Source organism: Mus caroli, unplaced genomic scaffold (assembly GCF_978045245.1).
Source record: "Mus caroli unplaced genomic scaffold, Mus_caroli_1 scaffold_3, whole genome shotgun sequence".
Classification (NCBI taxonomy): Eukaryota; Metazoa; Chordata; class Mammalia; order Rodentia; family Muridae; genus Mus; species Mus caroli.
This window is the reverse complement of record NW_028227258.1, coordinates 23,595,723-23,607,746: the sequence shown is the minus strand read 5'-3', so window position 1 is coordinate 23,607,746 and position 12,024 is coordinate 23,595,723.

The window sequence follows — 12,024 nt, the reverse complement described above, 5'->3', positions numbered from 1 at the left end:
TCTGCTCCTGTGAAGATACCAGATCCAGATCCATCCTAGAAGAACCACTGCCATCAGAGCAGTTGGTAAGAACCCACTCTGCACCCCTGTCCTAAACTGCTGCTGGGAGCCTGGTGGACTCAGGAACCATCACCCACCAAAACCCCCACCCTCCCAAATATAACTCCTCTCTGTCCCTTCCACCCTTTCTGCCCGGTCCTCACTGCTGGGGCAGATTCCTAGTTGGTCTGTTCCCATAAAGACACCATATTCTGATCCATCCTAGAGGACCCACTGCACTCAGAGCAGTTGGACAACAGCTTGACTGCTCCACTGAAGACCAACAGTCTGAAGATATCCAGGATATCTACTGCAGCCAGGACAACAGATCAGCAGCTTCTCTGCCCCTGTGAAGAGCACTGAGTTGAAAGGCCCCAAGGGTATTCTGATACATCCAGGGCCGCAGGCCTACCAGGAGACCTGAAGCAACCCAGGGACAAAAATGGCAGACTCTAGGCAGTAACCCAGACCAACAAACAGCAGGGATATCCAGATGGCAAAAGGTAAGCACAAGACCATAAGCAACAGAAACCAAAGTATGTGGGAATCATCAGAATCCAGTTCTCCCACCACAGGAAGGCCTCAATACAGCAACACACCTGAAAATCATGAATCTGTCCTAAAATCCTGTCTCAGGAAGGTAATAGAGTCCTTTAAGGAAGATATCAATAACTTGCTGAAAGAAATACAGAAAAACACAGGTAAACAGGTGAAGGAATTGAATAAAGCAATCCACAATCTAAAAGTGGAAGTAGAAACAATAAAGAAAACATAAATGGTGGCAAACCTGGAAATGAAAAACATAGGAAAGAGGTCAGGAATTACAGATGTAAGTATTACCAACAGAGTACAAGAGATAGAAGAAAGGCAAAAAACCCAGTTACACTAACAACTTGCTCTAACAACTTAACAGCACACCTGAGAGCTCTAGAACAAAAAAGAAGCAAACTCACTCAAGAGGAATAGAAGGCAGTAAATAGACAAACCCAGGGCTGAAATCAACCAAATAGAAACAAAGAAAACAATACAAAGAATCAGCAAAACCAAAGCTGGTTCTTTGAGAGAATCAACAAGAATCAACTAAAAGACCAAGAGACAGTATTCAAATTAACAAAATCAGAAAGGAAAAGAGAGAAGTTCAAAAAATCATCAGATCCTACTATAAATGCCTATACTCAAAAAAACTGAAAAATGAAATGCATGGTTTTCTAGACAGATGCCTTATACCAAAGTTAAAACAAGAGCAGATAAACTATCTAAACAGGCCCCTATCACAAAAGGAAATAGAGGAAGTCATTAAAAATCTCCCAACCAAAAACAGCCCAGGAACAGATGACTTTAGTGACAAATTCTACCAGAACTTCAAAGAAGATCTGACACCAATTTTCTTCAAACTATTCTATAAAATAGAATGAGAAGGAACACTACCTAGCTCATTCTATGAATCCACAATTACCCTGATACCTAAACCACACAAGGACACAACCAAAAAAGACAGCTTCAGACCAATCTCACTTATGAATATCAATGCAAAAGTACTCAATAAAATTCTCACAAAACTAATCCAAGAACACATCAAAACCATAATTCATCACAATCAATCAGGCTTCATCCCAGGGTTGTAAGGTTGGTTTAATATACAAAAATTCATTAATGTAATCCACTATATAAACAAACTTAAAGGAAAAAAATCACATGATCATCTCCTTAGATGCAAAAAAAAAAGCATTTGACAAAATACAACACCCCTTCATGTTAAAAATATTGGAGAGATCAGGAATTCAAGGCCCATACCTAAATATAGTTAAATCAACTTACTGCAAACCAACAGCCAATATCAAATTAAATGGAGACATATTGAAGCAATCCCATTGATATCAGGGAAAAGAAAGGGATGCCCACTCTACTCATATATATTCAATATAGTACTCAAACTGTTCGCCAGAACAATAAGACAACAAAAACAGATCAAAGGATACAAATTGGTAAAGAAGAAATAAAGGTACCACTCTGCAATGATATGTTAGTATACAAAAGCAACCCCAAAAATTCTACCAGAGAATTTCTCCAGCTGATAAACAACTTCAGGAAAGTGGTCAGATATAAAATTAACACAAATAAATCAATAGCCTTCCTTTATACAAATGATAAGCAGGCTGAGAATGAAATTAGGGGAAGAACTACCTTCACAATAGACAAATAATATAAAATACCTTGCGGTAGCTCTAACCAAACAAGTGAAAGACCTATATGACAATAACTTCAAGTCTCTCAAGAAAGAAATTGAAGAAGATCTCAGAAAATGGATAGATCTCCGAGGCTCATGGATTGGCAGAAATAACATAGTATATATGGCCATTTTACCAAAGGCAATCTACAGACTCAATGCAATCCCCATCAAAATCCCAACACAATTCTTCAAAGACATGGAAAGAGCAATTCTCAATTCATCTTGAAAGGCAAAAAAACCCAGAATATTGAAAACAGTTCTTAACAATAAAAGAACAGCTGGGGGAATCACCATCACTGACCTCAAGTTTTACTGCAGAGGAATAGTGATAAAAACTGCAAGGTATTGGTTCAGAGACAGACACTTTGATAAATGGAATAGAATTGAAGACTCAGAAATAAAACCATACTCTTAAGGTCACTTGATCTTTGACAAAGACGCCAAAAATATACAATGGAAAAAAGAAAGCATCTTCAACAAATGATGCTGGTCTAACTAGCTGTTGATATGTAGAAAAATGAAAATAGACCCGTATTTGTCACCTTGCACAAAGCTTAAGGCCAAATTGATCAAGTACCTCAACATAAAGCCTGATACACTGAATCTGATAGAAGACAATGTGGAAAAGACCTTTGAACTCATGGGCATGGGGGGAATTTCCCAAGCAGAACTCCAATGGCTCACACTCTAAGATCAAGAATTGATAAATGAGACCTTGTGAAACTGGAAAGCTTCTGTAAGGCAAAGGACATCGTCAATAAGACAAATCGGCAACCTACAGATTGGGAAAAAAATCTTCACTAACCCCACATCAAAGAGAGGGCTAATATTCAAAATATATAAATAACTCAAGAAGTTAATCACCAAAAAACCAAACGACCCAATCAAAAAAAATTTGGTATAGAACTAAACCGAGAATTCACAACTGAGGAATCTCGAATGGTTGAGGAACACCTAAATGTTCAAAGTCCTTAGTGATCAGAGAAATGCAAATCAAAACGATCCTGAGATTCCATCTTATACCAATCAGAATGGCTAAGATCAAATCCTTAGGTGAAAACACATATTGGAGAGGATGTAGAGAAACAGGAACACTCCTCCATTGCTGGTGGGATTGCAAACTGGTACAACCACTCTGGAAATCAATCCAGAGGCTCCTCAGAAAATTGGAAATAGATCTACCTGAATACCCAGCTATACTACTCTTGGGAATATACCCAAAAGATGTCCCACCATGCCACAGGAGCACATGTTCCACTATGTTCATAGAAGCCTTGTTCGTGATAGCCAGAAGCTGAAAACAACCCAGATGCCCCACAACAGAAGAATGGAAACAGTAAATGTGGTTCATTTACACAATGAAACACCACTTAGCTATTAAGAATGAGGAAGTCCAGAGTTTTGCAGACAAATGGATGGAAGTAGAAAATATCATCCTGAGTAAGGTAACTCAAATCCAAAGTATATGCATGGTAGGTATACACTAATAAGTGGATTAAAAAAAAGCAAAAAGAAGAAAGAAAGAAAAAATATAGAATACCCAAGATATAGTCCACAGAACTCAAAAAAGTTAACAAGATGAAGTACCCAAGTGAGGACACGACACCTCCGTTCCACTTGGGAGAGAGAAAAAACTATGACAAGGGTGGAGGGTGGGAGGAACTTGGGAAGGAAAGTGGATGGGGGATAGTAGGGGGGGTCTTGATCTGGTATTGAGTAAGGGAAAAAGACTGAAGTCCTGAGGGCCAGCAGAAAGAATGGAAAGAGAAAACCTAGGGAAATAGGAGGTTGGGGGGACAGCCTAGAATGCACCAGAGACCTGGGAGGTGAAAAACTCCCAGGACTCAAAGGGAGGGACTTTAGATGAAATGCCCTAGAGTGGGGAGAGAGGACTCATAGAACCCACCTCCAGCAGGAAGACAGGATATCATGTGAGGGATGGGGTTGCCATCCCACAGTCACAACTCTGGCCCATAATTGTTCCTGTCTGAAAGAATTACAGGGATGGAAATGGAGAGGAGCCTGAGGAAAAGAAGTTCCAGCGCCAGGCCCAAAGTGAGGTCCAGCTCAAGGGGAGGTCCCAAGACCTGACACCATTACTGATGCTGTGGAGTGCTCACAAAAAGGGACCTATCACAACTGCCTTGAAAGACCCAACAAGCAGCTGAAAGAATCAGATGCAGTTATTTGCACCCAACCAATGTACAGATGCAGTTGACCCCTGTTGTTGAATTAGAGATGGCTGAAAGAATCTTAGGAGAGGGCAATCCTGTTTGGTAGTCCAGTGTTTGAGTAATCTTGGGGTCAAACATTGGACTACCAAACAGGCAGCATACGCCAGCTGATATGCATCCCCTAACACACATACAGTAGAGGATTTCTGGGTCTGTCTTCATTCAGAGATGATGCACCTAACCCTCAAGGGACTGGAGGCCCCAGGGAGTGTAGAGGTCAGATGGGGTGGTGGGCCAGGACATCCTTGTGAATACAGGTGGGTGAAAGGAGGAGGTATGGGATGTGGAACATTCGGAGGGTGGGGAAGGGACATAAAATGGAGTGTAAAGAAATTAATTAATTAATAATAAAAAGTTTTTGTCTGAAGATCACAATAACTTCTGAAGTGAGTAGATCTGTCCTACAACGTCTGCACAAACAATTTCTATTTCTATACAGTAGCAGTATACACTGGAGAATCAAGAGTTGTTGTTGTTTAATCTTTTACAGTTGCTCAAAAGAATGAATTTGTTTGGGATAAGTCTATGAAAACATGTAAGCTCTTGAATGCTAAACTGTGAAACATTGATGTAAAGAAGTAAAAGTTAATGAAAACACAGAAAAAAAATACCCAGTCTGTGGCTTAGAAGTCTCCAGTGCTTACACTGCCCCTAGAGGTTGATAGAAAATTCTATACAATTTTTATTAGTACCTTAGCAAAATGATTTATTTATTGTTTTAGTGTGTTGATTAAAATAGAGCTACATCACTTCTCCCTCTTTTTTTCCTTCCAGTCCTTCAAGCTATACTACAAGCCCCTCCTGTAAATCTTCCTCAAGTTGGTGGGCACTTTTTAATTCATTATTATTGTTAAATACATTTGTGTTTGTGTTTATAGGTGTCCTCATTATAGCTTACCATGTTCACCATTGAATAAGACAGATGGCTTCTTCTCTAGTACTATGCATAGCACCTTCTATCACTGTGAAAACCAGCCAGGAGGGATTAATATTCTATTCCAGTACCTGTTTGATTTCTCCATGTTCTATGACTCAAATATGGGATGTCTTCATCAATAAGATCATACTATCAAGTAGTGAAGAATAACCAAGAGCAATGACAATAACTGGAATATTTGCAGGGGAGGTGGTATATGGTAATTTCCTGGACAAGAAGCCCAGTAGGGGCAAGCAATTTCTGACATTGGTCTTTTGACTTGGTAGTCTATGGTATCTTGTAGAGACATTGCAATACTGTTATAGGTGAATTTCATTTCAGTTCTTTTAATCTATGTATATGTTTATATTTTAGGACATTCCTAAATTTGTTCATTCTTCTCATTAGTTTTACACTAGGTCTTTAATGACTGATATCTACACCCCACCATTCTGTCCTCCTATCTACCAGTATGTTTAACTCTTCCAATTTTATTATTCTTACTTCCCCTTTCATATTACTGAGTACCATTCCACATCCTGAACCACCACCTCCTATAGACCCTATTAATTTCCTGACCATTGTGAGTATTCCAAATAAAACACACATATCCAAAGACTCAACACTATGATGCTGGACAGAGAAGTTAGTTAAGAGCATGTATTGCTCTTCAAGAGAACCTGAATGTGATTCTCAGCTCCTATGTTAGACAGCTCCCAACTTCCTTTTACTCAAGCTCTGAGAATCTACTAGGTACCTGTGTTCACACACACAAACAATATAGAAAAATACATATTTTTAAAAGTAAATAAAAAATATCTCTGGATTTTTTTCCCAAACTGAGCAGGGTTGGTGGTACTTCTCCTCCTAGGTCTGGGTTACCTCATTCAGAATAAGTGTTTCTAGATCCACTTATTTGTCTGTGGATTTTATGACTTCATTTTTTTCTAAATAGCTGAATAAGTATTCCATTGTATAAATATATTCGATTTTCATTATTATTTATTTATCCACTGATGAATATATAGGCCATCTGGACTTCCTGGATACTGTGACTAGTGCAGCAATGACCAAGGGGGAGTCATTGCTGAAATGTATAGAGTCTTTGGGAAATATGCCCAAGAGAGATACAGCTGAATCTTGCAGCAGACATGTTTCCATCTTCTTGAAAAACCACTACACTTGTTTCTAAAGAAGTTTTCATTCACATAAACAGAAAAATAGTATTCCACTTGCCAATACCCATGCCAGCATTTGTAGTCATTTGTTTTACTTTGCCTTGTTTTTTAAACTTTTTAATCCTAGCGATTCTGATTGAGGTGAGATATAATTTCAAAGTAATTTTACTTTGCATTTTCCTGATGGCCAAGGTTGTTGGACATTTCCAAAATATATTTCTCAAGCATTTGTACTTCATCTTTTGAGAACTCACTGGCTATCTCTACATTCTATGATTAATGAGGCTCTTTGTTTCTTGATGGTTGTTTGCGTTTTTTGTATATTCTAGATAACTAACCCTATGTAAAATGTGTAGTTCATGAAAATGTTTCTTATTATTCCCTTGGCTGCCTCTTCACTTGAATGATTAATTCAAAGAAAAATGTAAGAATAATAGAGGAAAAAATATCTAACAGATGTTAAGACTTATACACCTATCCTAAAGAAGAAAGTGGGGCGTTGGCAAAGAAATGGGCAAGAAAATCAATAGAAGATACTAGAAAATCCAATAGCAGATTCACAAAAGCACTGTTACAGGATAAGCAGAGTAATGGCTCTCCACTTAATATCTTCACAAGATATTAGGTTAAATGGCATTGTCACTGAGATTTTGTAGTTGTGATATCATTAAGAATGTTGAAAGTACAAGAAGGTCCCAGGTTATCTCGGAGATTTACGTCGTCACAAGTGTCTTTGCCTGTTAGAGTGGGAGGCAGAGGTATCAGAGTCAGAGAACAACTGGGAAAAGTAAGCATCTCTTTCCTAGTGTAGTCAGTCAGTGCCCAGCATGAACTGCTGCTCCAATGTACCTTAGACACTCTAGAAGGGTACTTTCTGCTGCAAACCAAGGCAGCACATTCCTTTCTAACAGAATACATGAGAACAGCAGAAAGAATCCAGTAGCAAATATTAAAAAAAGGAAGCATAAATCCTTCCTGAATCAGTCAGTAGAGATATTCTTTGTGCAGCTGCTTATTGGAAAATCTAAATCAACAGTGTAAAATATCAGTTGGCTGAGAAATTTTACTATCGATTCATCCAATTTCACACCAGTTAAAAACTGAAATACAAAGATATAATTCCTTAGCAACTGCATTATTAGTGGAAAGGCAAGTCCTTCTAAAGAACATTGTATGTGCTATTCCCCCACGGGTATTGAGTTCCTCAAGCCAACTGGCTCCAAGGAGATATGAGGCAGGTTAAGGCTATCTGGTGAGCATATAAGCCTAGCAAAATATGGGAAGTGATGGTTAGTTTAAAGAAAACTTCTCAATATATTTCCCACCCAGTGAAGTAGTAATCATAGCTTACTTCTAGTTCTCAATTTTAAGAAGCTCTGAACTTTTCTGATTATTCAGGTTCACAGGGTGTTTTGTTTTGTGTGTGTGTGTGTGCACGCACACGCTCGTTCGCACTTGTGTGCTTTAAATATTGAAAAGACAATGCTCAGCCAGGGGCATATCCTTGAGATGGTGGGTCTCTTCTTGGGAAATCTATACCTCACAAAGACGCCTGGGTTTGCTCCAGTGGTTTCAGGGCAGTTAGTCATTTTAAAGATCACATTCTGATAATGCCAGTCACTGAATGACAGTTTTGAAGCCTGAAAGATATTAGAATTATCAGGATGTTGTTATGAGTACAAATCCCTTGGCTCCATGTCTCTGAAGTTGATATTCTGCCAGTTTTGTTACTCAAAGGTGTTTGTGGTTCCTTCTAGTCTTCAAAAGTTCCCCAGGGTCATTGTGACATACAGGTAAGTTTGGTAAGCTCTGTGTAGGAAGCTCAGGTAATTTCCTCAGGATGTATCCCAGTGTAGTTACAGCCTCCACATTCCCTTCAATAATACCTTTGTTTAATGAGAGTATTTAATGGATACTCATTAATTGCCAAGCACAGAGGTGCTGGGATACAGAGAGTGGCTCTGGAGATTGGAGACAACTAATCAGTCCTTATGTGGACCACTACAATGCAGAATAATTCTTCAATGAGTATACTAGATAGTAGCTAAATATAGAGACCCTCTATTTTGAAAGAATCATCAGGAGTTATGAACAATGTAACTAAGTCTATCTTAAAACGACTTCCTCCTTAATAAGGATGATAAAGACAAAGGGAGTAATTATCGACTTTTCACCATAAGGGATGAGTCATGCTTGTTGTCTTTCCTGCATCCTACTTAATCCCTCCACATCCCTGGGGATGGATATCATCATCGTCTGGTAAAGAAGCTAAAGTTAAGACTGATTAGATCTGAGTTGTCAGAAAGTGCATTCTTGACAGCCTCTATCTGGATCTGCCTCCTAAACCTGTCCATCTTCTTTTCTACCCAGCGAGTGTGTGGGAGGTGGGAAGGTGATCTGTGTATACTATGAGCACTTGCTCATTTTTAGTTCCTCTCTACCTTTTTTTTTTTTTTTGATACAGGTAAATGGGTTGCCTCACCTCTTAAAAAAATGGGGAGTAATTAGACACTATTTTCCAATTTTCTTTTCTTTGATGATTGAAGTTTCATATTCCAAGATGAAAAACAAAGAATAGATAACATGATAAAATTTTCTTTGTGAATTACAAAACCTTTTTTAAAAACAACAAGAACAAAAAATATGAAAACAGATTCACTGATGGTCAATTTTGAGCTGAGCAAGATATCATTATCCTATGCTTTATACCATGCAAATTAGATTTCACTGTGTAACCAAATATTTGTATTTATGTCAACTTCTAAATGTGGATCCTAACTTAGTTAGGGTTACTATTACTGTGCTGAAATATCATAAGCAAATAAGTTGGTTAGGAATGGACTTATTTGGTTCACATAACTGGGGTAACAGATTGCTGAATGAAACCAAAGTTGGAAATAAAAACCAAGCAGGATAATGGAAGCAGAAACTGGCGCAGAGACCATGGAGGAGTCCTGCTCACTAGCTTTCTCCTATGGCTTTCTCAGCCCACTTTCTAATAGAATCCAGATCCTAGAGCCCAGGGGTGGTACCTCCCACAATGGGCTGAACTTTTCCCCCATCAATCACTAATTAGAAAAAAAAAAGTCAACAAACATGCCACAACCTGATATTATGAAGGATTTTTTTTTCAGTTAAGGTTGCCTTCCCTCAGAAGAATTTAGCTTTTGTCAAACTGGCATAAAATTAGTCATTAGATACATTTGGCTACCCATAGCCTCTGGTCATTTCCTTGGGCAGACTATACCAATTCCTAATAATGTTATTAGTAACAAAGAGGGCCACATATAAGTAGCAAATATTATTGCATTATTTACAGTGCACATCCTTGCAATGTTCCTTTAACTGTGAATATTAAGTTTTGTGAGATTTCACTCTTCTCACAGGCAGACCTCCAAGGAACACTGTCCATTCAGCTTCCATCTATGAGAGAAAGCATAAGCTAAATGTGTGAGCAACTAGACTTCCTACTTCAACAGAACCCAAATCACTTCCATGAAGACAGACAAGGAAATCCACACCAGAAAGGCCACATTCATATAATCTGTGGCTCCTTATTTGTGAATAAATGTTAACAGTATTTTTACCCGGTCATAGCTAAATATAGCACAAGACTTAAGGATTCTGACTAGATTTCTGATGGTGATTACTAATGTTAATAATTTTTGCTGTTGTCATAAAATATATTTGACAACCATGTTTCTGATTCCAAAATAATTGTCAATGCCTAAGCAGGCTTTCTCTCATCACAGGTTTCTATACTGTCAAGGGCACTGTCATCAGATTTACTTTGTCCTGAAGAATCAAGTCAGCTGCCTCCTTTCTTCTTCCTGAACCAGGGAAGGAATGGCTGCCTCTTTTCTCCAATTTTCTAAGCAAAGACATAAAACTTAAAATATAATGAATTATTTCTCACAGTAAGATTATAGAATATGCATGGATTTCTCAAAACTTGCTATATAGATCCTTGACCTATTTCTTATCCCCATATTTAAATATGACATTTAAATTCTCTCATTAAGACATAAATGTGCTTCTCTCAAAGGAAAATTTAAATGTGAAATTACAGTATGTGAATACAAATAATGTTCTAGCGAGTGTGTGATTGTGTGGGTAACTGAATATGTGCATTGTGGGAGGGGGTATGTGAGTATGTGTTTGTATGTGTGCATTGTGGGAGGGGGTATGTGAGTATGTGTTTGTATGTGTATGTGCTGAACTTTATCATGATGCCATTTATTTAACCAGCAATCTGGAAGACAGGCTTATAGCAACAGACAGGGAAAACATGGTCTCTTTTCTAAAATGGCTCATAAACCAAAGAATAATAAACCATAATATTGTTGAAAATCCTCTGTGAAACCTACTACTACTTCGTGTGTCAATTAAAAATGCAAGTTTAAAAAATCAGAAGGGCCTGGAGAGATGGGCCCTTAGTTAAAAGAAAGCTCTTGTTGCTTTTACAGAGGGCACACGTTCAGTTCTCAATATCACTATATTGGCCAGTTCACAGCCACCTGTAACTCTGTAACTTCTGCTCTAGATTTCACGTCTTCAGGACTCTGCAGTACCCCTACATGTGTGGCATACACTCACTCAAATTTATTTGGAGAGAAATACTCTCTCTCTCTCTCTCTCTCACACACACACACACACACACACACACACACACACACACACACATACACACACACACACAGGCACACACACACATATACACACTCACAAACACACACATAGTGTATGGTAGAGACAGACAGACAGACAGACAGACAGACAGACAGACAGACAGACAGTGTGAGTGAGGGGGTAGAGAAGCTAGCTTCCGTAGATAGATAATGCTATTTTTATAACTCAAGGGTCATTAAACAAGCAAGCAAAAACAATATTGAGGATAAGGAGTATTTCCTTATGAGTTGTTGGTCAGAAAAGTACCAGAGATGCCCCAAACAATACATGCTCTTGTAATTTCTCTTATTTTCCCATAAAAGCTATGCTTTTTGATAAGACCCATTGCTAAAGAAACCACAAATTACAATATTTAGACAAATCAAGCTAGAATTGATTAATCTTCCTGCCTGCTGGATAGTTTTCATAATGCTGAAAGGTGCCATGAAGCCTGCTGGGGAAGCAAAGGTATCAACTGTCTTAAAGATCCTGAACCCTCAAACTGCAGTGTCAATCTATTAGCAAGATATGCACACTGATATGATGGTTACATGGATCACACTGGAGTAGCCAGTTGATCTCTGATTTGTTTTGAGACCCATTACACAGAGAATTCATGCCTGGTACAGCAAAGGCAGTCAAAAGCAAACAAACAAAATATCTGAGATCTTAGACTCTAGAAGGGATTTTGCTATTGCTGTGTAGCTAAATTGACATGACCCTAAACTGTCTCATAAATAATATATCCAGAGACAAGAT